Source organism: Cajanus cajan, chromosome 1, assembly GCF_000230855.2.
Source record: "Cajanus cajan strain Asha chromosome 1, NIPB_CcT2T_4, whole genome shotgun sequence".
NCBI lineage: Eukaryota > Viridiplantae > Streptophyta > Magnoliopsida > Fabales > Fabaceae > Cajanus > Cajanus cajan.
The window spans coordinates 27,870,102-27,898,099 of record NC_138517.1 but is presented as its reverse complement, the minus strand read 5'-3'; the positions used below and the strand labels follow the sequence as shown (position 1 = coordinate 27,898,099).

At 41.5% G+C, this 27,998-nt stretch overlaps 1 non-coding gene across 1 annotated transcript; it reads right to left on the bottom strand.

Moving 5' to 3' along the window:
• Positions 1-14,925: 14,925 nt before the first annotated feature.
• On the bottom strand, positions 14,926-15,030 carry LOC145954027 (small nucleolar RNA R71). The gene has a single exon (XR_014431238.1). It is a non-coding gene; the product is annotated as a small nucleolar RNA R71 (small nucleolar RNA).
• Positions 15,031-27,998: the final 12,968 nt, after the last annotated feature.

Below are 27,998 nucleotides of genomic sequence, written 5' to 3'. Positions count from 1 at the left end.
AAGCACCAAGGATGGTCCTCCATCAACTCTTTGCCAAGAGTAGTGTCTTTTTAGTATTAAGAAGGTAAAGAGGTTGTTAAACTAGAAAATATTTTTTAATAGAATGTTTTATTAAAAATTGACTTCTAGGAACAACTTCCTTAGAGGAGACACTACCTTCTAACTCTAGAACCTTCTTTTTCTCCTCTTTTTTTTTTTTGATTTTATAAATACTTGATCCTCTAACACTTGTGAAGGTGAAAAAGGAATCAAGGTATGTTTCTTTCCTCGGTGGACTAGGCAAATTTTGTTTGTAACACCATCATGAATGACCCTCTTATTATGTTGTCAAGGCCTTCCATGTAAAATGTGGCTTGCATCCATTGGAATTATATCACATAAAATTTCATCTTTATATTTTCCATTGGAGAAAGGAACATTTACTTGGTCCTTAACTTCTATAGATCCATCCTCATTAAGACATTTAAGTTTATAAGATTTAGGATGGGCTATAGTAGTTAGGTTAAGCTTATCAACCAACCTTTGGCTTACAAAGTTATTACAAGATCCACTATCAACAATGAGAGAACATGATTTCTTAAAAATTTTGCATCTAGAATGAAAAATCTTCTCTTTTTGTGATTGATCTTGTTCCTTTGGTTGGTTGGTAAGTAACCTTTGAGCAATTAATAGGTCACCTTCACATGGTGCTTCCTCACTAGAACTAAGGTTTTCATCTTCTTCACTTGAGGAGGATGAAGAAGATGAAGTGCTTTCCTCACTTAGGATCTCATTTCCCTTAATGATCATGGTTTTCTTTGTGGGGCATTGGGAAGATATATGTCCCCTCCCTAAGCATTTAAAGAACTTAATGGAACTAGTTCTAGTTTCATTGGAAGGCTTTTCCTTTTGTTTTTATTTTAGTGGTCTTTCTTTTGAATAGGAGGAGTAACCCTCCTTCTTGAAGTCCTTTTTAGGGTATGAGGTAGATTCCTTCCTAAGGGTAGGCTTTCTCCTAAGTTGTTGTTCTACTCTTACACAAAGTTGAACTAATTCATTAAGGTCTCTATAGGATAGTAGTTCAACCTTGTCCCTAATCTCTAGGTTTAGACCACTTTGAAACCTAGCAATGGTGGTTCTATCCTCTTCCCTAATACCAGCGCTCATTATAAGCAAGTCCATTTGTTGCCTATATTCCTCCACACTAAGGTTTCTTTGTTAGAGTCTTTAGAGCTTGTCCAATAACTCCCTCTCAAAATAAGGAGGATTGTGCCTTCTCATTAAGGCACTTCTAAGCTCATTCCAATATTGAATTGGAGGCTCATGATGAGTTCTTCTTTCCCTTTCAAAGAGAGCCAAGAAAGACACAAAGCAATGATTAAAGGCTATTTTAAACACTAGCACTCAAAGGAATAGTCCTACGAATGGCTCTAGAATTGATTAAAAAAATCAAACAAAAATTGTGCTATTATTTTGAGTAATTATAAATGTTTTTCCAACCATTGGATAGCAAACAAACCTCAAGAAAATTCATACAAAAATTTCAAGGCCAAGTGCTCTTAAAACATCTTTGTTTTTCACATTTCTTTTTCTAGCTTTTGCTTTTGTTTTCTTTTCTTTTTCTTGTCATCTTGACTCTTTCTTTTCTTTTTCTTTTTAATACTGATTGTTGTCGCCACCGGCCCGAAACGGGCTTTCGGCATTCGTGAAGGATGGTTGGACTCTTTTATTTGTTTAAAAATATGGATTGCTAGAATGACTTATTCTCAAACTAAGACCTTGTCAAATGAGCAATTTTATTAAAAGGCTCACCAATCCATGTTAATCCCAAGCGGGACCCTCCATGGATTAGCGGTTTTCATAAAAAGGAAGGGTTCATGGAGTCGCCACCAATGTTTTACTCAAAACATTGGAAAAAGAAGTTTAAGGCAATCGATTCAAAAATCGACTTCGGCCATGACAACCAGAGTCGGGTAAGGGAGTCGGTTACGCGTGGGGAAGGTGTTAGCACCCCACAGCGCCCCTTTCGGGTTCCCTATGACAGATTATTTCTAAAAATAATAGTGCAAAATTACTAAATTACCCCTATTTATTCTAAACAATTATAACTTAACTATCTACATGATGACAGTTAAATATACACACAGAAAGCAGTAAAAGGAAGGACTTAAGAAGAAACCTTTGAAGCGTGCTTTTATATTCAAGTAAAACTGGGAAGCTTTTTGGCGTTCCCTCGCTCTACAAGCCCGCTCGCTCCCTCCTAGAAAATTTTAACTATGGAAATCCGGAGGATTTCCCTTCGACTCAGTTTGAGACTCAAGCAAAAAGCTCAGAACTCGAGAACTTTGTCGGATCAACTCTCCGAGTGATTTCTAGGCAGAGCACTGCTCAAAAAAACCCAGAATACTCAAGAAGAGGGTTAAAACTCAGTGTAAAAGTCCCGAATGACGTCCAAATGACGTCTTATTTATAGGGAACAGGCGCAATACGGGCCCTGGAGTCAATACGGCCCGTATTGAAGTTTTGAACTACAATACGGCCGTATTGAATTCAGTACGGCCGTATTGAAGTTCAAGAAACCTCAATACAGCCGTATTGATTTCAGTGCGACCGTATTGAAGTTCAAGAAACCTCAATACAGCCGTATTGAGTTCAGTGCGGCCGTATTGAAGTTCAAGAAACCTCAATACGGCCGTATTGAGTTCAGTGCGGCCGTATTGTAGTTCAAAATGTTCAATACGGCCGTACTGAACTTTTGGGAGGCCGTATTGGGCTTCATTCCCTCCACTTCCTTATTTTGAGCTATTACAAGACCTCTAGACCTACAGAGAATCCTCCTAGGGCCTTCCATGAGTCCTTCTGGCTGACTTTCCTTCAGTCCTCAAGAGTCTTCAAGCTTTATTTCCTACCCGGACAATTTTAGGGGTCTACAGTTGCCCCCCCTTTACTTAGTCAAACGGTCTTTTTGGTGTATCGATTGACAAGTAAAGGAGTTGACCCAATTGTCCGGGGAATAAGCCATCCTTCCGACTTGTAGTGTCTTCCGGTGGAAAATTGTTGAGTAGCCTCTCCAGGTTGAGTATTAGTCGTCGCCTCTCCAGGCTCATTGCATACCTCGGTGCTCTCGACAACTGGGTAGCTGAGTACCGCCTCTCCAGGCTTGTGCATACCTCGGTGCTCTCGACAACTGGGTAGCTGAGTACCGCCTCTCCAGGCTTGTGCATACCTCGGTGCTCTCGACAACTGGGTAGCTGAGTATTGCCTCTTAGGCTTGTGCATACCTCGGTGCTCTCGACAACTGGGTAGCTGAGTATTGCCTCTTAGGCTTGTGCATACCTCGGTGCTCTCGACAACTGGGTAGCTGAGTAGCGCCTCTCCAGGCTTGTGCATACCTCGGTGCTCTCGACAACTGGGTAGCTGAGTACCGCCTCTCCAGGCTTGTGCATACCTCGGTGCTCTCGACAACTGGGTAGCTGAGTATTGCCTCTTAGGCTTGTGCATACCTCGGTGCTCTCGACAACTGGGTAGCTGAGTACCGCCTCTCCAGGCTTGTGCATACCTCGGTGCTCTCGACAACTAGGTAGCTGAGTAGCGCCTCTCCAGGCTTGTGCATACCTCGGTGCTCTCGACAACTGGGTAGCTGAGTACCGCCTCTCCAGGCTTGTGCATACCTCGGTGCTCTCGACAACTGGGTAGCTGAGTATTGCCTCTTAGGCTTGTGCATACCTCGGTGCTCTCGACAACTGGGTAGCTGAGTAGCGCCTCTCCAGGCTTGTGCATACCTCGGTGCTCTCGACAACTGGGTAGCTGAGTACCGCCTCTCCAGGCTTGTGCATACCTCGGTGCTCTCGACAACTGGGTAGCTGAGTATTGCCTCTTAGGCTTGTGCATACCTCGGTGCTCTCGACAACTGGGTAGCTGAGTACCGCCTCTCCAGGCTTGTGCATACCTCGGTGCTCTCGACAACTGGGTAGCTGAGTACCGCCTCTCCAGGCTTGTGCATACCTCGGTGCTCTCGACAACTGGGTAGCTGAGTATTGCCTCTTAGGCTTGTGCATACCTCGGTGCTCTCGACAACTGGGTAGCTGAGTACCGCCACTCCAGGCTTGTGCATACCTCGGTGCTCTCGACAACTGGGTAGCTGAGTACCGCCTCTCCAGGCTTGTGCATACCTCGGTGCTCTCGACAACTGGGTAGCTGAGTAGCGCCTCTCCAGGCTTGTGCATACCTCGGTGCTCTCGACAACTGGGTAGCTGAGTACCGCCTCTCCAGGCTTGTGCATACCTCGGTGCTCTCGACAACTGGGTAGCTGAGTATTGCCTCTTAGGCTTTGAGATGATTTTGTCTCCACAGTCCACGATGCTGCTTCGACGATTGTTTTTGATTTTTGTGCCACTGAGGGCTGGATAACGCAGGGATCCGTCTAGGGGATGTGCAGTTACTCATAGGTTCTTGTGTCCCAACTTTCCATTGCGTAGTTGGTGCCCATTGGGGAATTTCTGATTCCTTGGGGGTGCAGACACAAAGATGCTCTTTCTGATGTGAGCGGTGCCTTATGATTGGCTGTCGTCCTTTCGACGTTGTGGAGTATCCCGGTTATCCTTATTCGGGTGACTCTTTTTTGATTTTTTTGATTTTTGTTGCCTCTGTGTAGGCTGTTATCCGCTGGGGGATTTTGTCGTTGATTTTGATTAGCCTCTTCTGTTAGGCATATCATCTTGATGTTCAATGATTGGCTGAAAAGCCAAATTCCGCTTGGGGAATTGTTATTGATCTTTTGGATTTTTGCTTTTTGTAGGAATGCCTCTGTGTAGGCGACTGGGGATTTGAAGTTCTTATGTATCCCAGAGTATTATTTAGAAAGCCTCTTCAGGCTTAGCTTCACTCTTCGTTTGAGTTGGAAAGCTATCTTCCACTGAGGAAGTTTAGGTCCTTTGATTTGGATATTTTGTTTGGATCATGCTTCCGTTGGGGAATTTCGATGATCTGGTTTGGATAGCTTTCTCTGGGAAATTTGGTCCAAGAGTGAAAGCTAAAATATCTCTGGGGAGTATTATTTTGGCAAGCCTCTCCAGGCTCAGTTATTCTGTAGGAGTATTATTTCGGCAAGCCTCTCCAGGCTCAATTATTCTGTATGATGAATTGGTTTTTTGTTCAGCCCGAGAATGCAAGCTGAGATGTCTTTTGGAGAGTATTATTTTGGCAAGCCTCTCCAGGCTCAGTTATTCTGTATAATTTGTTGGATTTTCTGTATTTTGCCTTTTTGTTGATTTTGGATTTTTCTGTGTTTTTGCCTTTTTTGTTGATTTTGGCTTTTTCTGTGTTTTTGCCTTTTTTGTTGATTTCGGCTTTTTCTGTATTTTTTGTTGATTTTGGCTTTTTCTGTATTTTTGCCTTTTTTGTTGGTTTTGGCTTTTTCTGTACAGAAATGTCTCTGGGGAGTATTATTTTGGCAAGCCTCTTCAGGCTCAGTTATTCTGAGAGAGTATTATTTCGGCGAGCCTCTCCAGGCTCAATTATTCTAAGAGAGTATTATTTCGGCGAGCCTCTCCAGGCTCAGTTATTCTGAGAGAGTATTATTTCGGCGAGCCTCTCCAGGCTCAATTATTCTGAGAGAGTATTATTTCGGCAAGCCTCTCCAGGCTCAGTTATTCTGAGAGTATTATTTCGGCAAGCCTCTCCAGGCTCAGTTATTCTGTACGTTTTATTGATTTTCTGAATTTCTGCATTTTGTTTGCTGCTGTCATACACAAGCAATTTTTCTATTTTTTCTATTTTATGCGACTGCCTCATGATGAGGTCTTTGAATGTGCAATTAATGTGCGTGATGCACAAAATGCAAGTTTAATTATTTTATTAATTTGTTTTTTTTTTTTTTTTTTTTTAGAAAAAATGAATGGCTCCCCCTATCCTCTTCTTCTTGGAGGAATTTTTGTCATCGACGTGAGGGAGGATTTCTGTTATTGCCAATACGGCCGTTATTCATTTCAGTATGCCCGTATTGAATTGAAAATTTGTTCATAACCCTAATTTTGGTACGGGCGTACTGAACATGATACGGGCGTATTGTTTTTCTGAAGTTTATATTTTTTTGTTTTTTTCAATAAACAGAGAATAAGTGATCTTCCATTACACCTATCATCGGTATGCATATATGCAGTATGATGCACCTAATTCTATTTGATTCACTTTTCAAAAGAATTAACCGATGCGTTTCTCTGTTTGGATTTTTGCCATTCCTCTAGACGGGCTGTGTGCTGTCGATTTCTGTAACCGAGGAATGATGCATGTTATATTGAGATTTGGTGTCATCAACCAAATGATTTTCCTTTCCTTTAGAAGATGTGTCAACCCTCCTATTGACTACTATATCTCCATGTTTCCACTAGATTATTCAAAAATCGTTTGGGACAAGAGAGAAAAGAAGGAAAGGATATTTTTTTCGAAAGTTTGTGTTTTAGAGGGGATTATTTATTTTTTGAAAAATGGATTTTGTAAGAATGGCTGGCCAAGGTAGGCTTATTGTTTTAGGCTTGTTTGTTTAAGCATTTATGAAGTTAATCAAATCCTGTTGTTGTGATTTGACAACTTAGATAGCTTTCCCTGAACTTTTTCTTTTTGAATTCTGTTCATGGTACCATCATGGATTTCTTTTTGATTTTTTGATTGTCCTTATTTTTGCCTAAAACACCTCTTTGCGGCGTTTTAGCGGACTTTTGATTTTTGTTCATTTTTGCAACCCTAACTTTTGCCTAGGTCACCCTTTCGTGGGATTCCTAGCGGGTCTTTTGCTCTTATTTTTGCGCAGCCCCCTTTTTGGGTTTCCTGCCGAGCTTCTTTTATTTTAAAGGATTTCTTTTTATCCATGATGGCACTTGTCGAGGCCAAGGAAAGGTGCTCTAAGTTGTCACGCACACTCCCACATAAAAATGATGCGGGTTTATTGTTATTAAGACAATCTTAACCTCATTCATGCTTATTCAAACAGGGTTAAAAATAATGTGGTTTAGAATTTTATTGTAAGCAAGAAGAGAAGCAATAAGAAAGAATAAAGAATGATTTTATTATAATCATAATGGAAACATGTGCCCTATCGAGGCTCGGGGGTCGGGCTGTCCCCGAGGAGTAATCTCTAATAGTCATCAGGTCTATACATCCCTATTGGAAGGAGAAGAGCACTTGATGACGACGACCGGCCTTGACGCTTGTGAACCGGCCTTCCTAAAGATCTGGCTTAAAGAACGTCGAGAAGGATCTTGGTTCCTCTTCGTCCTTTGATCTTTATTAGGGTTGTATCCTAACCCTTGTTTCCCCGGATTATCTTTGATAATGGGTAGCTCTGGAGTCCCTTGGGAGTCCTTGCCAAGTCCTTGTCCGGGCAAGTATCCGTTCTTGGTGAGCATGGAGGCTACCTTCTTCATTTCGCGGGGAAACGTTTCGACATTGGCAATTTCCAATGCTTGGAAGGCGGTTTCTAAAGCTTCCTCCGCTGTATCCACATAAGGTATGGCAGATGGCTTGCTGATGAGTATGTCATCTTCAGCTTGTACGGTCACCAGCTTGTCACCCACTATGAACTTGATTTTCTGATGGAGCGTAGAAGGAACAGCTTTTGCATCATGAATCCAAGGTCGGCCGAGGAGACAGCTGTATGCGGGAGTAATGTCCATCACTTGAAATTCGACGTTGAAGATGGTGGGTCCAATTTGGATTGGGAGATTGACTTCTCCCACCACTTCTCTTTTAGAACCGTCAAAAGCTCGGACGATCATGTTGCTCGGGCGCATTTGGATTCCCCTCATTGCCACTTGATCGAGCGTTCTTTTTGGCATTACGTTCAAGGAAGATCCATTATCTACCAAGACTTTAGCGATGTGATACTCCTTGCACTTTACAGAGATGTGCAAGGGCTTGTTATGATTTGGTCCCCCAGCGGGGATCTCTTCATCGGTGAAAGAGAGGTGATCACTAGCCGTGATGTGACTAACAATCCCCTCAAACTTGTCTTGGGAGATAGTGTGCAACACATATGCGTCGTTCAAGACTTTCAATAGAGCCTGTCGATGCGGTTCGGAGCTTAGGATCAACGACCATAGGGTGATCTTTGCGGGCGTCCTATGAAGTTGATCCACGATGGAGTACTCCCTCTGTCGGATATACTTTAACAGCTCATCAGTCTCCTCCTCGGATTCTTTATTTTCCTCGGTTTTCTCCTTTTTTTCCTTTATTCTTGGGAGCTTTATCATGAAGATCTTCGGGAGTGTAGATCCTGCCACTCCTAGTCATGCCCCCAAGTCCAGCGATGTTGGAGATATCGCTGTCGGCAGAAGAATGGATGTCGTATATCCATGGCACAGCCTTATTTGATTCGTAGGGAAAAGGCCTTGGAGTAGTGATCCTTAATGGTGTTGGACCTTCCCCCTTGTTTGTCTTGATTACCAACAACGGAGTTGACGTGTGTTCGCTTGGCGCGGTTGTTGGCTTACACTTAATAACAAATGGCGTGCGATCCATCTTGAACATACGCATCGATTTAATCCTTTCTTTTTATTTATGTTTATTAATGAATTACTAGGAGGGATGTATGAAATGCAAACCTAGATCCCTCCATAATCTTTGATAAGAATGCATGATATGAGATGATGACGTTGAATATGCATGCATTGTGTTTATTCAACTAAGCATTATCATGTTTTTAGGATGTCCCTAAGATGATGCATGATATTGCTTGGTTTGGATAAATAACCTTTTTTCTTTATTTTTCTTTTGGGTATTTTTTTTATTTTTAGGGTGAAAAGGGAAACTACCTATATGAATGTGATGAAGGTAGATGTTAACACCATGTAATGGAAGATTCTTATTTCTATTTATTCTTATTTTAAAAAGGAATGTTGTATGTTTAAAGAAATGCAATGTATGCTCAAACAATTTCACATAATCAATGCACAAACAATTCACTCATCCACGAACAGTCACGAGCGAATCACGAGGTAGGGGTATCCTGCAGAAAAGTGCATATTCAAGGAGGTTCTAACTGTTCTCACCGGTCTGAGGCCCCCAAGGTGCCCCCATTATAGGGACCCAATTCCTCTCGTCGTAAGCCGATGGAAAGCTCCAACGCACTGTCGGACTTGAGTTCATGGTTATCACCTTGAGTGATGCTTTCCGACAACGGTCTACGGGCACCTATAGACCCATTCGACAACCGGCCGTACTAACATCCACTCCCTATGGCTTACCACTCATGCCCCCGGGTATAGAGGGAACTGTTGTGTGCAAAGGTTTGTGTGCAATTTATATTTCAAACAATTGCGGAAAATTAAACAAACAACAATTATTAAAGCCATATAAATAAAGCATGTTATCATACAAACAAAGGGTAATGAAGTAATTTTAACTTTTATTTGTTAAAAATAATCTGTCACTAAATGGGACTGACTCTCGAGGCTTCCCCAGCGGAGTCGCCATCTGTCGCCACCGGCCCGAAACGGGCTTTCGGCATTCGCGAAGGATGGTTGGACTCTTTTATTTGTTTAAAAATATGGATTGCTAGAATGACTTATTCTCAAACTGAGACCTTGTCAAACGAGCAATTTTATTAAAAGGCTCACCAATCCATGTTAATCCCAAGCGGGACCCTCCATGGATTAGCGGTTTTCATAAAAAGGAAGGGTTCATGGAGTCGCCACCAATGTTTTACTCAAAACATTGGAAAAAGAAGTTTAAGGCAATCGATTCAAAAATCGACTTCGGCCATGACAACCAGAGTCGGGTAAGGGAGTCGGTTACGCGTGGGGAAGGTGTTAGCACCCCACAGCGCCCCTTTCGGGTTCCCTATGACAGATTATTTCTAAAAATAATAGTGCGAAATTACTAAATTACCCCTATTTATTCTAAACAATTATAACTTAACTATCTACATGATGACAGTTAAATATACACACAGAAAGCAGTAAAAGGAAGGACTTAAGAAGAAACCTTTGAAGCGTGCTTTTATATTCAAGTAAAACTGGGAAGCTTTTTGGCGTTCCCTCGCTCTACAAGCCCGCTCGCTCCCTCCTAGAAAATTTTAACTATGGAAATCCGGAGGATTTCCCTTCGACTCAGTTCGACACTCAAGCAAAAAGCTCAGAACTCGAGAACTTTGTCGGATCAACTCTCCGAGTGATTTCTAGGCAGAGCACTGCTCAAAAAAACCCAGAATACTCAAGAAGAGGGTTAAAACTCAGTGTAAAAGTCCCGAATGACGTCCAAATGACGTCTTATTTATAGGGAACAGGCGCAATACGGGCCCTGGAGTCAATACGGCCCGTATTGAAGTTTTGAACTACAATACGGCCGTATTGAATTCAGTACGGCCGTATTGAAGTTCAAGAAACCTCAATACAGCCGTATTGAGTTCAGTGCGGCCGTATTGAAGTTCAAGAAACCTCAATACAGCCGTATTGAGTTCAGTGCGGCCGTATTGAAGTTCAAGAAACCTCAATACGGCCGTATTGAGTTCAGTGCGGCCGTATTGTAGTTCAAAATGTTCAATACGGCCGTAGTGAACTTTTGGGAGGCCGTATTGGGCTTCATTCCCTCCACTTCCTTATTTTGAGCTATTACAAGACCTCTAGACCTACAGAGAATCCTCCTAGGGCCTTCCATGAGTCCTTCTGGCTGACTTTCCTTCAGTCCTCAAGAGTCTTCAAGCTTTATTTCCTACCCGGACAATTTTAGGGGTCTACAATTGTGAGCACTTAAAAACAAAGGCCAAACAATTACAAAGAGGTTTCCAAGTGGTGGAGAAAAGAAGAGTAAGAAGTGCAAGTGTACTAGTCAAAAATTCAATCGTACTAGTTTTGGTACTAGTTTGTTCTTCTTTTTGTACACCTTTAATTTTTGTTTTTAACACACTTATTACTCTGTTTTGTTTTTCAAAATAATCACAAAAGTACACAAGGAATTGCTGGCCTAAAATTGCTAAGAAACAAATAGCAATTGATGTTCACAAAAATTGACTCTAGAACATGTTAGAACTAATAACATGCATTGGAATTGTTTAATGAGCACAACTAAGATTTCATATATGTCCAGCCAGCAATAACACCGTATAAAACAGAGGTTAATGAATATAGATTCAAAAATAAAAAGGCACACAATGGATTTAATGACAAGAAAAGAAACTACACATGACTCTAAGACAAAACTAGGAGATTAAGAAATGAAAAATGCTTGTATTCTTGTTTCTTTTTAGGAGTTTCCTTTTGACCGAAAATATTAGGAGTCCAATGGAAGATAAAAGCAGTCCTAAAACATTAAAAAGAACATACAAAGAATACCTAAAGGCACACACAAAGATTGATTCATAAGAAGTAGTGCATGAATTAAAAACAAGCAAGACAATGTGAGTTGTTCTATAGATTTATTAATGTCACACAAGAACAACTCAAGGCACACAACACAAGACAATAAAGGAAGAAAAAAGTAGGAACAGACTTAGACACAATATTACAATTTTTTGACCGAACCAAACAAGACAAGAAATCTCAAGAACGAATTTACTAAGGAGACCTAGCTCTTGACACCAAATGATGGAAGACTTGTTTTGGAACCGAATTGATGTTGATTCCTCTTCAAGCTTCTCCCTAGATCTTTGGCTCCTTGATTCTTCTCAAGCTTCTCCAAGACTTACAATGGAGGAAAAGTGATGGAAGGTGGCTTCGTTCCATGCACGCCCTTGATCTTGGTTCAACAAGGAGACTCCAAAGAAGATGGAAAGATGGTGGTGATGTTGGCGGAAGCACAAAGTGAGGATGGTTTGCTCAAGGTTGTTTCATCCAAGTGTAAGATGAAACCTATTTAGGGTTTTGCTCTCTTAGGGTGGAGATGGGAGGAGGTTAGCCAAAGGCAACCTAGAAACTAAGGGAGAGTTGGTGTTTAGGATGGTGGTGGTCATGCTCAAAGGGGAGGAAGGTGTTTGGTGGGGTGTTGCTCCTTTTGGCTAGCTCACTTCACTAAGGTAGGTGAAGGCCAACCAAGGAAGGCCAAGCTCAACTCACTCATGGTGGTTTAGGGAGGAGGAGAAGGGAGGGGCCGTGGAGTACCTAGAGACTATGGAAGAGAAGTTGAGGCAAAAAAATGCACACTCAAATTCAATATATCCAAAGTATGTACAAGGTGATAGGCTAGGGTATAAATAGGAGTGCTAGCATCTAGGGTTTCATTTGGTGTTGCATTGGCCGAAATTCATCAAGCCAAATGCATACTAAATGAGATGCAAATTAACCCTAGATGCTACTTGGTGGCCAAGTTTGGCATCTAAGGGTTTAGGTTGGCTACAACAAGGTGCATGATAAGTCTATGCACCTTGGCCCTCCAATTGGGCCTAAGCCTACCTAACACCAAAAATGTCCAAACAATTCCACTAAGTGTGCGTCACCCTCCTAATGGACACGCCTAGCCCATTTTGAAAACCCTAATTATCTAAAACACCCCATAATACAAGGGTAAAATAGGAAATACAAAGAAAATAAATCCTATGACTAAAATACCCCAAAATACAAGGGTAAAATTGGAATAAACCAAATAAATCCTACACTACTCAAAATTAGTCATAGCATTGGACCATGTGATGGGTTTCACATGAAGTACCATGGATGGTCCTCCATCATACCCTCCTTCTTGAGAAGGATTTGACCACAAATCTTCAAGTTCTTCCATTCCATTGATCCTTCAAAAGAAATGAAACCACAATTAGGGGAGTAAAATATTAAAACTTAACTATGCAATCCTTAAGTACATAATTTGTTGAATGAAGGTGCTTAGGGCAAAAGGGAAGAGCTAAAGAAGCATCACCATTTAAAATTTATTGACTGATAAATCATAATTTGATATGTATCTTTTCCTTCAATTTAGCTATTTTACATTCCATCTATGGTTAATTATAGGATTTAGATAGATATGTGTGTTGTTGGGCCAAATTGGAAAGTTGGGAATTATTATTCTAAATTCTCGCTGTTTTTGGGCTGATGAACATGTCTCGGTTTTCAGGGAATAACTTGGGCTGTAGTAATCCAAATGGTGCAAACTCGGTGGCCCTGGAAAGCTAAGACAAAGACCTAAATATTTGCAGAAGGCGCCGTCGGCCAATTCGATCATCTAGAAGGTCTAATTCGGTGGTCAAAAATCGGTGCGGAAATGGCATCCAACTCATCCCACCAACAAAACCAACTCATCCCATTTCGTTTTGTCTTAGCTTTTTCCCATTATTTTATATTTCTTTTGTGTTAGATGAAGGCTATAAATAGGCCTTCACTTCTCCATTGTAAGACATCCCTCAATACACCTTCAATTAAGTTACTCTTGGGTGTTCTTCTTCCTCCCTTCTCTTTGTTTTCTTTGAGTTTATTTTCTCTGTTGTAGTTGTAGTTTATGTTTTATTGTCCTTTCCTTTTGTATGCATTTTAATTCTGTTCTTTGCCTCCTCCATGGAAGGCTAGATTGTAGTACTCTTTAACTTGATTTAATGCATTTTCATTTTCCTTGCATTTTCATTTCCATTTCTAGTTTAATGGAAGGCTAAAACCTTTGGGTTGGTTTCTTGTTATGGATTGTAATCTCTGTTTGAGGTTGTGTATGTTTGTATGTCTCTGTTCTACTTTGTTCTTCTTCATTTAACCTCTATATCAGTATGTCCATGCTTAATGGGCTATGCTTAATGACACAGTTGCTTAATCTGTGAAGAGGTTGATGTTGTATACGTTTGCTTAATTCGTGTAGGGAAATCTTGAGTTAATCATCGCTTAGTTGGTTAACTCGGATGGAATAAGGATTAAGTGGTTAATAGAGCAATCTTATTGTGAACCAAGGATAAGAGAGTTACAATCCAAACAAGAAGCCAATCTATTTTACTTATTGTGTTATCTGCATTTTATTGTGTTAAAAAATTAAAAATCTGAACAAGCAAACCCCCCCCCCCCACTTCGTGTGTTTAAGCCTTTGACAGAAAAAAATGGTCCTTGAGAGACGACCTAGGAGTCACTTCCTAGTACTACATTTACTTGTATTTATTTGACCGGATACGACTTCGATCAAATTTGGCGCCGTTGCCGGGGATCATCAGTTTCTGTAAAAGGCTGTGCGTTTTTGTATTTGTTTTTGTGGTGTTTTGTTGTGTGTTTTGTGTTTTATGTTTTAGAGTCTTTGTCAATTTTTGTGTGTTTTGTTTTAATGTATTAATGTGAATGTGAATAGTGCAGAATATTAGAATTCATTTTTGATTTTTGACAGCTAGATTTATCATTTTGCCTCAATTCTTGTGTGGTAGTAGCTAATGATTTTAGGATAATATTGGTGCATTAGTTTTGTTGTTTTCTAAGTTTTCATAAAAATCCCCCTTTGTTCACTATTACTATAGTGGTGCATGTAGTGTATGACTAGGAACAATCCACACACTTTGCATCCATTTGATCCTGAAATAGATAGAACATACCATAGATTAGTTAGAGAGCATATAGTCTCACCTGAGAGTGATACCCATAGTGTGAGTGTAGCATCTGAAGTTGACTCAACTGAAAACATGGCTGACCAACCTGGACCTCGAGAGAGAACACTTAGGGAAATGGCTGCACCTGATTTTACTTATGAGAGTTTATGCATTCAATACCCTGAGGAAGATGTTCCTTTTGTGCTTAAAACTGGACTAATCCATTTGCTGCCTAAGTTTCATGGTCGTGCAGGTGAAGACCCACATAAGCATCTCAAGGAGTTCCACATTGTTTGTTCCACCATGAGGCCACCTAATGTCCCTGAAGATCACATCTATCTGAAAGCATTCCCTTTTTCATTAGAGGATCTTGCTAAGGACTGGTTGTACTATCTGGCTCCTGGTTCAATAACAGGCTGGGATGACTTGAAGAGAGTATTCCTCGAAAAATTCTTCCCTGCATCCAGGACCACTGCAATCCGGAAGGATATATCTGGAATTAGACAACTCATTGGGGAGAGCTTATATGAGTACTGGGAAAGATTCAAGAGGTTGTGTGCTAGCTGCCCTCACCATCAAATTTCTGAGCAGCTATTATTACAGTATTTCTATGAGGGGTTGAACATGATGGATAGAAGCATGATTGATGCAGCTAGTGGAGGAGCCTTAGGAGATATGACACCTGCTTCTGCTAGAGGGTTGATTGAAAAAATGGCGTCTAACTCACAACAATTCAATATGAGGAGTGATTCCATAGTTGTGAGGGGTGTGCATGATATGGTAGCCCCAGATTCCACTGAACACAAAAAGTTGGAGAGTAAGATTGATGCTCTCACCACCTTGGTCTCACAACTGGCTACAAATCAAAAGTCAGGTCCACCACCAGCAAAGGTATGTGGAATTTGCACTTCAATTAATCATCCAACTGATGCTTGTCCCTCCTTGCAAGACTCTTCTATAGGTCCTGATGCCCCACAAGCCTATGCTGCAAATATCTACAATAACAGACCAACACAGCAACAACAACAGCAAAGTTATGACCTCTCCAGCAATAGGTACAATCCAGGTTGGAGAAATCATCCTAATCTCAGATGGTCTAACCAGCAGCAGCAACAACAACAACCATCACCTCCCTTCCAAAACAATGCTGGTCCTAGCAGATATGTGCCTCCTCCTATCCTACAGCAGCAACAGAGACAACATGAAGCTCCTGCACCACCAGCTCCTCAACCATCTACTTCTGAACCTACATTGGAGGAGTTAGTGAGGCAGATGACTCTTCAAAACATGCAGTTCCAACAAGAGACCAGAGCTTCCATTCAAAGTTTGACAAACCAAATGGGGCAGATGGCCACTCAACTCAATCAAGCACAGTCCCAAAATTCAGACAAGCTACCTTCACAAACTGTGCAAAATCCGAAGAATGTAAGTGCCATCACCTTGAGGTCTGGCAAACAAATTGACATCCCAACACCACCTACAGTTGTTGTACCTCCACCTGAGCCTTCACTTGAGAAAGAGAGCCATACAGGTAGTAGTAAAAATTTTCATGCAGGTGGACCTTCTTCTAGTGCATGCACTGATAATCTATATCAAGCTCCTGTTCCTCTTCCATTTCCGCCAAAATCAATTCCAAGCAAAAAGATGGAAGAGATGGATAAAGAAATATTGGAGACCTTCAGGAAGGTGGAGGTGAACATACCTTTGCTGGATGCCATCAAGCAAATTCCCAGATATGCTAAGTTTCTGAAGGAGTTGTGCACTCATAAGAGGAAGCTAAAGGGCAATGAGCGAATCAGCATGGGCAGGAATGTCTCAGCACTCATAGGTAAATCTGTTCCACACATTCCTGAGAAGTGTAAGGATCCAGGTACATTTTGTGTACCTTGCATTATTGGTAACAATAAGTTTGAAAATGCCATGCTTGATTTAGGTGCTTCAATTAATGTCATGCCTCTGTCTATTTTCAATTCTTTGTCTCTTGGTACTTTGCAACCTACGGGTGTGGTCATCCAATTGGCCAATAGGAGTGTTGCCCACCCTACAGGTTTAATAGAGGATGTCTTAGTTCGGGTTGGTGAACTAATTTTTCCTGCTGATTTTTATGTGCTTGATATGGAAGATGGATTTTCCCATGGTTCTGCCCCAATCATTTTAGGTAGACCATTTTTAAAAACAGCCCGGACTAAGATTGATGTTTATGCTGGCACCTTATCTATGGAATTTGGTGATATTGCTGTTCATTTTAATATATTGGATGCCATGAAATTTCCTTCTGAAGCTCATTCTGTTTTTCGTGCTGAATTGATTGATGATCTAGTTGATGAGCACTTTTATGGTTTAGATTCTCCTCATGCTAAGAAGCATTCATTTTCATCTGATTGGTATAACTATCTTCCATGTATTGAGTCTGAATCTGAATGTCAATCTGAATATCAATCTGAATGTGATTATGAGGCATCTGAACTTGATACTTTGGGTGTTGTACCTCTTGGTCTTGATTTTATACAGTCAGAATGCACTAACCATGTTGCAGGAAGTACGAAAGAATCTGACTTGCAGGTTGAGGTACAGGCTATGGAACCCCTTTTCCCTTCTTTGGTTTCTTCTAATGATCAACCAGCACCCACACCAGAATTGAAGCCACTTCCAGAGAACCTCAAGTATGCTTACTTGGAAGATAATGAGAAGTTTCCAGTGATAATTTCCACCTCCCTTGATGTTGTTCAAGAGGAGAAATTGTTGCAGGTTCTAAAAAGGCATAAGAAAGCAATTGGTTGGACCCTGGCAGACATTCCTGGCATTAGCCCATCCACATGCATGCACAGGATATTACTGGAGGATGGAGCTAAACCAGTGAGACAGCCCCAGAGGCGACTCAACCCTGTCATTTTGGATGTAGTGAAGAAGGAGGTGACCAAGCTTCTTCAAGCTGGGATCATTTATCCTATATCAGATAGTCAGTGGGTGAGTCCGGTCCAGGTGGTCCCCAAGAAGACAGGCCTCACTGTTGTTAAGAATGAGAAGGATGAGCTCATATCCACCAGAGTCCAAAATAGTTGGAGGGTTTGCATCGACTACCGAAGGCTGAATCAAGCAACTAGGAAGGATCACTTTCCTCTGCCCTTCATTGATCAGATGCTTGAGCGTCTGGCAGGTAAATCTCACTACTGTTTTCTTGATGGTTTCTCTGGTTATTTTCAGATTCATATTGCTCCCGAGGATCAGGAGAAGACCACATTCACCTGCCCTTTTGGCACTTTTGCTTATAGAAGGATGCCTTTTGGCCTATGCAATGCCCCTGGCACATTCCAGCGGTGCATGCTCAGTATTTTTAGTGATTTTTTAGAAAATTGCATAGAGGTGTTTATGGATGATTTTACTGTTTATGGATCCTCTTTTGATGCATGTTTGGATAGTTTGGATAGAGTTCTGAATAGATGCATTGAGACTAACCTTGTTCTTAATTTTGAGAAATGTCATTTCATGGTTGAGCAGGGTATAGTTTTAGGGCATATTATTTCTAGTAAGGGCATAGAAGTAGATCCTGCAAAAGTTTCTGTTATTTCACAGTTGCCTTACCCCTCTTGCGTGCGAGAGGTTCGATCTTTTCTTGGCCATGCAGGTTTCTATAGGCGATTTGTCAAAGAATTCAGCAAGAAGACCCTTCCACTATCCAATCTACTACAAAAAGATGTTGATTTTGTTTTTGATGACAGGTGTAAGCAGGCTTTTGACTGCCTCAAGGAAGCACTCACCACCACTCCAATCATTCAGGCACCTGATTGGACAGTCCCATTTGAGCTGATGTGTGATGCATCTAATTATGCATTGGGGGCTGTCCTGGCACAAAGAGTTGACAAGTTGCCCAGAGTGATATATTATGCTTCCCGGACTTTGGACGCTGCTCAAGCAAACTACACTACCACAGAGAAAGAGCTTCTGGCCATTGTTTTTGCTCTTGATAAATTTAGATCTTATTTGCTTGGTTCTCGTGTTATTGTTTATACTGACCATGCAGCTCTGAAGTACCTGTTGAAAAAGGCTGACTCAAAGCCTAGGCTGATCAGATGGATGCTCTGGCTTCAAGAGTTTGACTTGGACATCCGTGACAGGAGCGGAGCACAAAACATGGTGGCAGACCATCTCAGCAGGATTGAGAGAGCTGAGAATAGTGCTGAAATCTTACCCATCCAGGATAATTTTCCTGATGAAAATTTGTTAACTATTTCTTATATTTCTTCTTCTACCACCCCTTGGTTTGCAAACATTGTTAATTTTTTAGTTGCTTCTGTTTTTCCTCCCTTAGCATCACGAGCTCAAATTGATAAAATTAAGAGTGATGCTAAGCATTATATTTGGGATGACCCCTATTTGTGGAAGTTGTGTAGTGACCAGGTCATTAGGAGATGCATACCAGATCATGAGATTGATTCGGTCCTGCAATTTTGTCACTCTTCTGCACCAGGTGGCCATCTAGGCATTCAGAGGACAGCTCGCAAGGTGCTTGATTGTGGTTTTTACTGGCCCACCATCTTCAAGGATGCGTGGAAGATTTGCAGCACTTGTGAGCAGTGTCAGAGAGCAGGAGGAGCCCTTTCTTTGAGACAGCAGATGCCTCAGCAACCCATGTTATTCTGTGAGGTGTTTGATGTCTGGGGTATAGATTTCATGGGTCCTTTTCCTGTCTCTTATGGTTTTTCATATATTCTCCTAGCTGTTGATTATGTTTCAAAATGGGTGGAAGCCAAAGCCACCAGAACTAATGATGCTCGGGTTGTTGTGGATTTTGTCAGATCTAACATATTTTGCAGGTTTGGAGTACCCAGAGCCATTGTTAGTGATCAAGGAACCCATTTTTGCAACAGATCTATGCAGGCTTTGCTCAAGAAGTATGGGGTAGTGCACAGAATTTCCACACCTTACCACCCCCAAACTAATGGGCAAGCTGAGATTTCAAATAGGGAGATCAAGAGAATCTTAGAGAAGATTGTACAGCCCAACAGAAAAGATTGGAGTAACAGGTTGGATGATGCTCTTTGGGCACATAGGACTGCCTACAAAGCACCTATAGGGATGTCTCCTTATCGGGTTGTCTTTGGCAAGGCATGTCATTTACCTGTTGAGATTGAGCATCGGGCCTACTGGGCTGTGAAGACCTGCAACTTCTCCATTGATCAGGCTGGTGAGGAAAGAAAGTTGCAACTGAGTGAGCTGGATGAGATCCGCCTGGAAGCCTATGAGAACTCTAAGTTCTACAAGGAGAAAACCAAGAAGTTCCATGATAGTTTGATAGCTAGAAAGGACTTCACGGTTGGGCAGAAAGTTTTACTGTATAATTCAAGGCTTGGTCTCATGGGTGGTAAGTTGCGTTCTAAGTGGATTGGACCTTTTGTTGTTACTAATGTTTTTCCTTATGGTACAGTTGAGATCAAAAGTGAATCCACAGACAAGAGCTTCAAAGTTAACGGGCACCGTCTAAAACCTTTCCTCAGCAATCCTTCCCTGTTGAATGCAGTTGTAGAGGAGATGTCTCTGCTCGACCCCACTTCTCTTCCACCATGACTTAGGGAGTTTTCTTTTCCCTTCTCCTTCTTTACTTTTATTGCACTTGTCCAGATTTATTGATTGTCCTGATTGCTCTGATCTTCTGTTTGGGCCACATTGGGACAATGTGTGATTTAAGTGTGGGGGGGACAGTTTTAGCTTGATTACATGTTTTTAGGGTTTATTTGTTATTTTAGGTTTTATGTTTAGGTGTTCTGTACAGCTTTGCATGTTTCTCTGTGATTTCTGGGTTTTGATTATTTGTAGGCACTTACTTCATTCTTGGATAGGAGTTTCTTGATACTATATGGTTTGAAATCCCTATTTTTCTCTGCTTGGAAAGATGATTTTGAGGTTTGAGAGGTTGAATTGAATGTGATAGATATACCCTGTGTGAGGAATTGAGCCACTCTCTATTCTTTCTTGTGTGTTATGCCTCTTGATTGCTTGCACAGTTGCCTTGTCTTGACTCTATTTGATACCTCTTGATTCACATGCATGTTTGGATATGATTAAGGCATTTATGTTCCTATAAATCTCTGGCCAAATAAGCTTACCCTGAATTATCTCCTCTGATAACCCCTGCTGAGCCTACTTCCCCTTCTTTGTTTGAAGCTCATTACAAGCCTTAAGCGAAAAACCATGATTACCTTAACCTTAGGGAGTTTTGGAGCTTTGGAATTGTTTTGGGAATAAGTTCTTGAATAAGTGTGGGGGTGTATGTATGTTTCATTGGATGATATATATTGACTAGTTGATTCCTTATGCTGTACATTTTACTTCTCTGCATGTTATCTTTTCTCATTTCAAAATTCGTGTGTACTGTTCACTATGTAATTTTCGTTAAAAAAAAAAAAAAAAAAAAAAAAAAAAAAAAAAAAAGAAAAAAAAAAAGAGAAGTTGTTTGAGGCAAGAGAAAGAGGATTGATCATCATAGAGGTCATTAGAGGTTTCTGGGTTTGTTTCTTGTGCACATTCTTGACTTATTCCCCATTGCTCCTCTAGTTCCTCTGGTTTGTAGTTACTTATCCCATATGTTTTCCTCTACCCTGTCCTTGGCCTCATTACAACCCTAAAAAGACCTTTTGATCCTTATGTGCATGTTTATTGGGTGTTGATTTTAGAGGCTTGCCAAGTCTATCTGTTGCTTGTTTTTCATGAGTGCTTTGAGAGTATACAGTTAGTTGCCTAGACACTTGAGAGATACAGTGATACAGTGCATCTTGTGAGGTTCTGTTGCTTTTGAATCACCTCTTGAGCTGAATGATTGTCTTGCCATGTTTTGAAATGCTTGGATGATTTCCATAAGTATCTGGTTTCTCTGACTCTTTATATGTTGGATGTTGTCTACTTCTTTCCTTTTCCCAAGATTCATTGAGGATTATGTAAACCTGTTTGTTTTCTTGTGTGTATTGTTGTCTCTGTTTCTTCCTGTTTTGTCACTTTCTTTGATATATTTGGAATTGTTCTTTGCTTTGCTTTCTTGATTTTGCCCGGGAGTGCAAAAAGCTAAGTGTGGGGGTATTTGATAAATCATAATTTGATATGTATCTTTTCCTTCAATTTAGCTATTTTACATTCCATCTATGGTTAATTATAGGATTTAGATAGATATGTGTGTTGTTGGGCCAAATTGGAAAGTTGGGAATTATTATTCTAAATTCTCGCTGTTTTTGGGCTGATGAACATGTCTCGGTTTTCAGGGAATAACTTGGGCTGTAGTAATCCAAATGGTGCAAACTCGGTGGCCCTGGAAAGCTAAGACAAAGACCTAAATATTTGCAGAAGGCGCCGTCGGCCAATTCGATCATCTAGAAGGTCTAATTCGGTGGTCAAAAATCGGTGCGGAAATGGCATCCAACTCATCCCACCAACAAAACCAACTCATCCCATTTCGTTTTGTCTTAGCTTTTTCCCATTATTTTATATTTCTTTTGTGTTAGATGAAGGCTATAAATAGGCCTTCACTTCTCCATTGTAAGACATCCCTCAATACACCTTCAATTAAGTTACTCTTGGGTGTTCTTCTTCCTCCCTTCTCTTTGTTTTCTTTGAGTTTATTTTCTCTGTTGTAGTTGTAGTTTATGTTTTATTGTCCTTTCCTTTTGTATGCATTTTAATTCTGTTCTTTGCCTCCTCCATGGAAGGCTAGATTGTAGTACTCTTTAACTTGATTTAATGCATTTTCATTTTCCTTGCATTTTCATTTCCATTTCTAGTTTAATGGAAGGCTAAAACCTTTGGGTTGGTTTCTTGTTATGGATTGTAATCTCTGTTTGAGGTTGTGTATGTTTGTATGTCTCTGTTCTACTTTGTTCTTCTTCATTTAACCTCTATATCAGTATGTCCATGCTTAATGGGCTATGCTTAATGACACAGTTGCTTAATCTGTGAAGAGGTTGATGTTGTATACGTTTGCTTAATTCGTGTAGGGAAATCTTGAGTTAATCATCGCTTAGTTGGTTAACTCGTGTAGACCCCTAAAATTGTCCGGGTCGGAAATAAAGCTTGAAGACTCTCGAAGACTGAAGGATAATCAGCCAGAAGGACTCCTCGAAGGCCCTAGGAGGGTTCTCTGTAGGTCCAGAGGTCTTAGAATAGCTCAAAATAAAGAAGTGGAGGGAAAAAGCCCAATACGGCCGTACTGAACTCAATACGGCCGTATTGAAGCTTCAATACGGCCATACTGAAGTCAGTACGACCGTATTGACACTTCAATACGACCGCTGCGAACTCAATACGGGCGTATTGAAATTTCTGACTTTCAATACGACCGTATTGAACTCCAATACGACCGTATTGAAGTTCAAAAATTTCAATACGGCCGTATTGGCCCTGTAGGCCGTACTGCGCCTATTCCCTATAAATATGACGTCAATTGGACGTCATTCCACACTTTTCAACATAGTTTGAACCCTCTCCTTGAGTATTCTGGGGTTTTTGAGCAGTGTTCTGCCCTAGAAATCACTCGGAGAGTTGATCCGACGAAGTTCTTGAGCCCCGAGCCTTTTTGCTTGAGGATCGAACCTAGTCGAGGGGAAATCTTTTTTCCCTTAGTTAAAATTTTGTTCTAGGAGAGCGAGGAGCGGGCTTGTAGAGCGAGGGAACGCCAAAACGCTTCCCAGTTCATTTTTTATAAAAAAAGCACGCTTCAAGAGGTTTCCCTTCAATCCTTCCTTTTACTGCTTTCTGTGTGCATATTTAAACTGTCATCATGTAGATAGTCAATTTATAATTGTTTAGAATAAATAGGGGTAATTTAGTAATTTTATACTGTTCTTTTAAAAAAATAATCTGTCATAGGGAACCCGAAAGGGGCGCCGTGGGGTGCTAACACCTTCCCCACGCGTAACCGACTCCCTTACCCAACTCTGGTTGTAGTGGCCAAAGTTGATTTTTAAATCAATTGCCTTATCCCTTTTTCCAATGTTTTGAGTAAAACATTGGTGGCGACTCCACGAACCCTCCTTTTTATGAAAACCACTAATCCATGGAGGGTCCCGCTTGGGATTAATATGGATTAGTGAGCCTTTTAATAAAATTGCTCGTTTGACGAGGTCTCAGTTTGAGAATAAGTCATTCTAGCAATCCACATTTTTCAAACAAATAAACGAGTCCAACCATCCTTCGCGAATGCCGAAAGCCCGTTTCGGGCCGGTGGCGACAGATGGCGACTCCACTGGGGAAGTCTGAAGAGTCCGTCCCATTTAGTGACAGATTATTTTTAACAAATAATAGTTAAAATTACTTTATTACCCCTCACTTGTATGATAACATGTTTATCTATTTGGCTTTAATAACTGTTGTATGTTTAATTTTCCGCAAATGTTTGAAATAAAATTGCACACAAACCTTTGCACACAACAGTTCCCTCTATACCCGGGGGCATGAGTGGTAATCCATAGGGAGTGGATGTTAGTACGGCCGGTTGATGGGTTTATAGGAGCCTATGAGACCGTTGTCGAAAAGCATCACTCAAGGTGATAACCATGAACTTGAGTCCGACGGTGCGTTGGAGCTTTCCATCGACCTACGACAAGAGGAATTGGGTCCCTATAATGGGGGCACCTTGGGGGCCTTTGACCAAGTGAGAACAGTTAGATCCTCCTTGAATATGCACTTTTCTGCAGGAGACCCCTACCTCGTAATTTGCTCGTGACTGTTCGTGGATGAGTGAATTGTTTGTGTAAATGCTTATGTGCAATTGTTTGTGCATTAATAAATAACCTCGTGATAAGGTCTAAAAATAATCCCCATGCATAAAAAACCATGACATGAGAGGAAAGACCATGTGTGAAAATATAATAAAAGTGAGGAGCATGTACATCATTACCAATAAGACATCATGCATCCTCATGAAAACATACATTTTAGGATCACCAATACCTCTTGACATGAGTGAAAGAGACCCATGACTATAGAGATTCTCCGTTGGGGAGAAATCATAGATAAAGAAGGGTGGTAAACTTCCGTCTTAAAAAGGCAGCGCCTTAAAGATGGAGGTTTATCAAGCTCATGTTAAAGAATGTATTCATTCCATAAAATAAACTAACTAAACATTCATTTTAGAAAGTGGCTGGTCATCTCTCTGTCCTTACGCGCGCACGGAAAATCAAGAAAATGGAAGCATTGGAGGAGCAAAACAAGAAGCTCACAACCGAGCTTTCACAGCTTAAAGAGCAGATGGCGCAAATGATGGAACTCATGCGTCATCACAACATCCATGATTCTCATCATAGTGATCATGGGTCCCATCATGAGGGAGAGGAGGAAGAGCATGAAAAAGATCCTCCAAATGCCGTACCCCTTGGGGCAGGAATTATAATAAAAGAGCCCGAGGTCTCAAAAGAACAATTCCATGCCCTCGAGGATCGGCTAAGGGCTATGGAGGGGCATGACTTTGACATTAAGGATGCCGCCGACATGTGTTTGGTGAGGAACATTCAATTCCCTCCTAAATTTAAAGTGCCAGATTTCCCAAAGTACGTGGGATCGACTTGCCCTAAAAGTCATCTCACCATGTACTGTCGCAAGATGGCTGCATATGCCACAAATGAAAAGCTCTTGATCCACTGCTTTCAAGAGAGCTTAGCTGAAACTGCACTCAACTGGTATATGCAGCTAGATGGAAATCTAGTACACACATGGAGGCAGTTGGCCGACGCCTTCCTCAAGCGCTACAAATACAACATTGACCTAACACCCGATAGGTCTGATCTTCAAGCCTTGAGTAAAAAGAACGATGAATCCTTCAAGGCGTACGCCCAACGTTGGAGGGAGTTGGCGGCACAGATAGAGCCCCCGCTGTCGGATAAGGAGACGGTGTCCTTATTCATCAACTCGTTGACTGGTCCCTATTACGATAAAATGATAGGGAACACAACGACACTCTTCTCGGACATCATCACCATTGGAGAAAGGGTGGAACAAGGACTTAAAAGTGGGAAGCTGGCTAAGCCTTCCCAATCATATGAAGCTAAGAAGGCCTTCGGGAAGAAGAAAGAAGGAGGAGTCAACGCTGTAACCATTGCTTCGTCTTCTTCCGCTTCGAAGTCAGGAAAATCGCAATACAACTCTGTGAAGAAGTTTGACAAACTTCCGACCACTTATAGCGATCTCCTGCCGAAGCTAGTGGAGGCACGCCTTATAGCTTACATTCCACCAAAGAAGGTGAATCCACCCTACCCCGATTGGTACAATCCACAAGACAAATGTCTATACCACTCGGGGGCACAGGGGCATTCAACGGAGAACTGCCGAGCTCTCAAGTATAAGGTCCAAGACCTTATCGACGCTGGGTGGGTCACTTTCGATTCGACGGCGCCCGACGTGAGCAAGAATCCTCTACCGCAGCAGGAGTAGAGAGAAGGGCAAGCCATGATAGGGCCCCTCCACATTTTTTCTTTTAGGGACTCATGATCAGTACCCGAGATCATGAGGACCTTTTCATGTAAATAAAGGGTTTTGTACAGTTTTACACTCATATATCAATAAAAAGGCATTTTTCACACAATTATTCTCTCATTTTGTTCTATTCTCTCTCTCTCATTAATATTAATAGGCTCTAAACCTAAACAGAACCAATAAATAATTATGTCTGTGATTGCTCGCTCTGACCGGGATCCGAAAGCCGAGGGTGAATGGGTTGAGTTGGACAGTGATGAGGAGACCATCTCTCCGGACCTGCAAAGACTGCTAGATCAAGAAGCTCGTCTACTCCAACCGAATCAAGAAGAATTGGAGACCGTGAATTTGGGGCAGGGTCAAGAGTTGAAAGAGGTCAATATTGGGACCCGTATTAGTGATGGAATAAAAACGCAATTAATTCAATTATTGAGGGAATACAAGGACGTATTTGCATGGTCGTACCATGATATGCCCGGGTTGGACTCCAACATTGTCGAACACAAGTTGCCCTTAAAAGAGGGGTTTCGACCTATTAAGCAAAAGCTTCGACGAATCAAGCCCGAATGGTCCTTAAAGATTAAGGAGGAGGTAGAAAAACAATTGGACGCGGGATTCTTGGTTGTATCCCAGTATCCCGAATGGCTGGCTAACATTGTGCCAGTCGTCAAAAAGAATGGGAAGGTTAGAGTGTGTGTTGATTACAGGGATTTGAATCGTGCCAGCCCAAAGGACGATTTTCCCTTGCCACATATTGATACACTCGTGGATCACACCGCCACAAACACACTCTATTCCTTTATGGATGGATACTCGGGGTATAATCAAATCAAGATGAATATAGAAGACCGCGAGAAAACTTCTTTCATTACACCCTGGGGCACTTTCTGCTACAGGGTGATGCCTTTTGGACTTAAAAATGCGGGTGCCACCTACCAGCGAGCAATGGTGACTCTATTCCACGATATGATCCACAAAGAAATTGAAGTATACGTGGATGACATGATCGCAAAGTCAAAAGACGAAATGGACCACATCCAATATTTGAGAAAATTATTCAATCGGCTTCGTAAGTATCAGCTTAAGCTAAACCCGGCTAAGTGTACTTTCGGAGTTCGGTCGGGTAAGCTTCTTGGGTTCATCGTCAGTGAAAAAGGAATAGAGGTGGACCCCGATAAAGTAAAGGCAATAATGGAAATGCCTCCTCCTAAAACTGAGAAAGAAATTAGAGGATTCCTCGGCAGGGTGAACTACGTCGCAAGGTTCATCGCACAGTTGACTGACACGTGCAAACCAATATTCAAACTGTTGCGCAAGAATCATTCCGAAACTTGGGATGAGAATTGTCAACGAGCTTTTGACAAGATCAAACAGTGCTTGGCCAATCCACCAGTATTGGTGCCGCCTGTCGAGGGAAGGCCATTAATCCTCTATCTAACAGTGCTTGATGAGTCCATGGGAGCCGTGCTAGGGCAACAGGACGAAACTGGAAAGAAAGAACAAGCCATCTACTACCTGAGCAAAAAGTTCCTTGATTATGAAACCCGCTACACGCCATTAGAAAAGACTTGCTGTGCGTTAGCGTGGGCAACACAAAGGCTCAGGCAGTACATGATAAGGCATACTACTTGGTTGGTTTCCAAAATGGACCCAATTAAGTACGTGTTCGACAAACCAATAATCACTGGGAAGATTGCCCGATGGCAAGTGCAATTATCAGAATTTGACATCATACATGTCACACAAAAGGCCATCAAGGGTAGTACCTTAGCTGATTACCTAGCACATGGGCCGACCAATGATTATCAATCCCTTCAGGATGATTTCCCCGATGAACATATAATGAGTATACAACATGAAGATCCTAAGGACGATGCGTGGACCATGTATTTTGATGGAGCCTCCAACATGCTTGGACAGGGGATTGGGATAGTGTTAATCTCCCCACAAGGAAAGCATATCCCTCTAACAGCAAGACTCAATTTCGACTGTACAAATAATATGGCCGAATACGAGGCTTGCGCGTTAGGAATCCAAGCGGCTATCAACAATGGTATCCTCAAACTCAAAGTATTTGGAGATTCGGCTTTAGTCATCC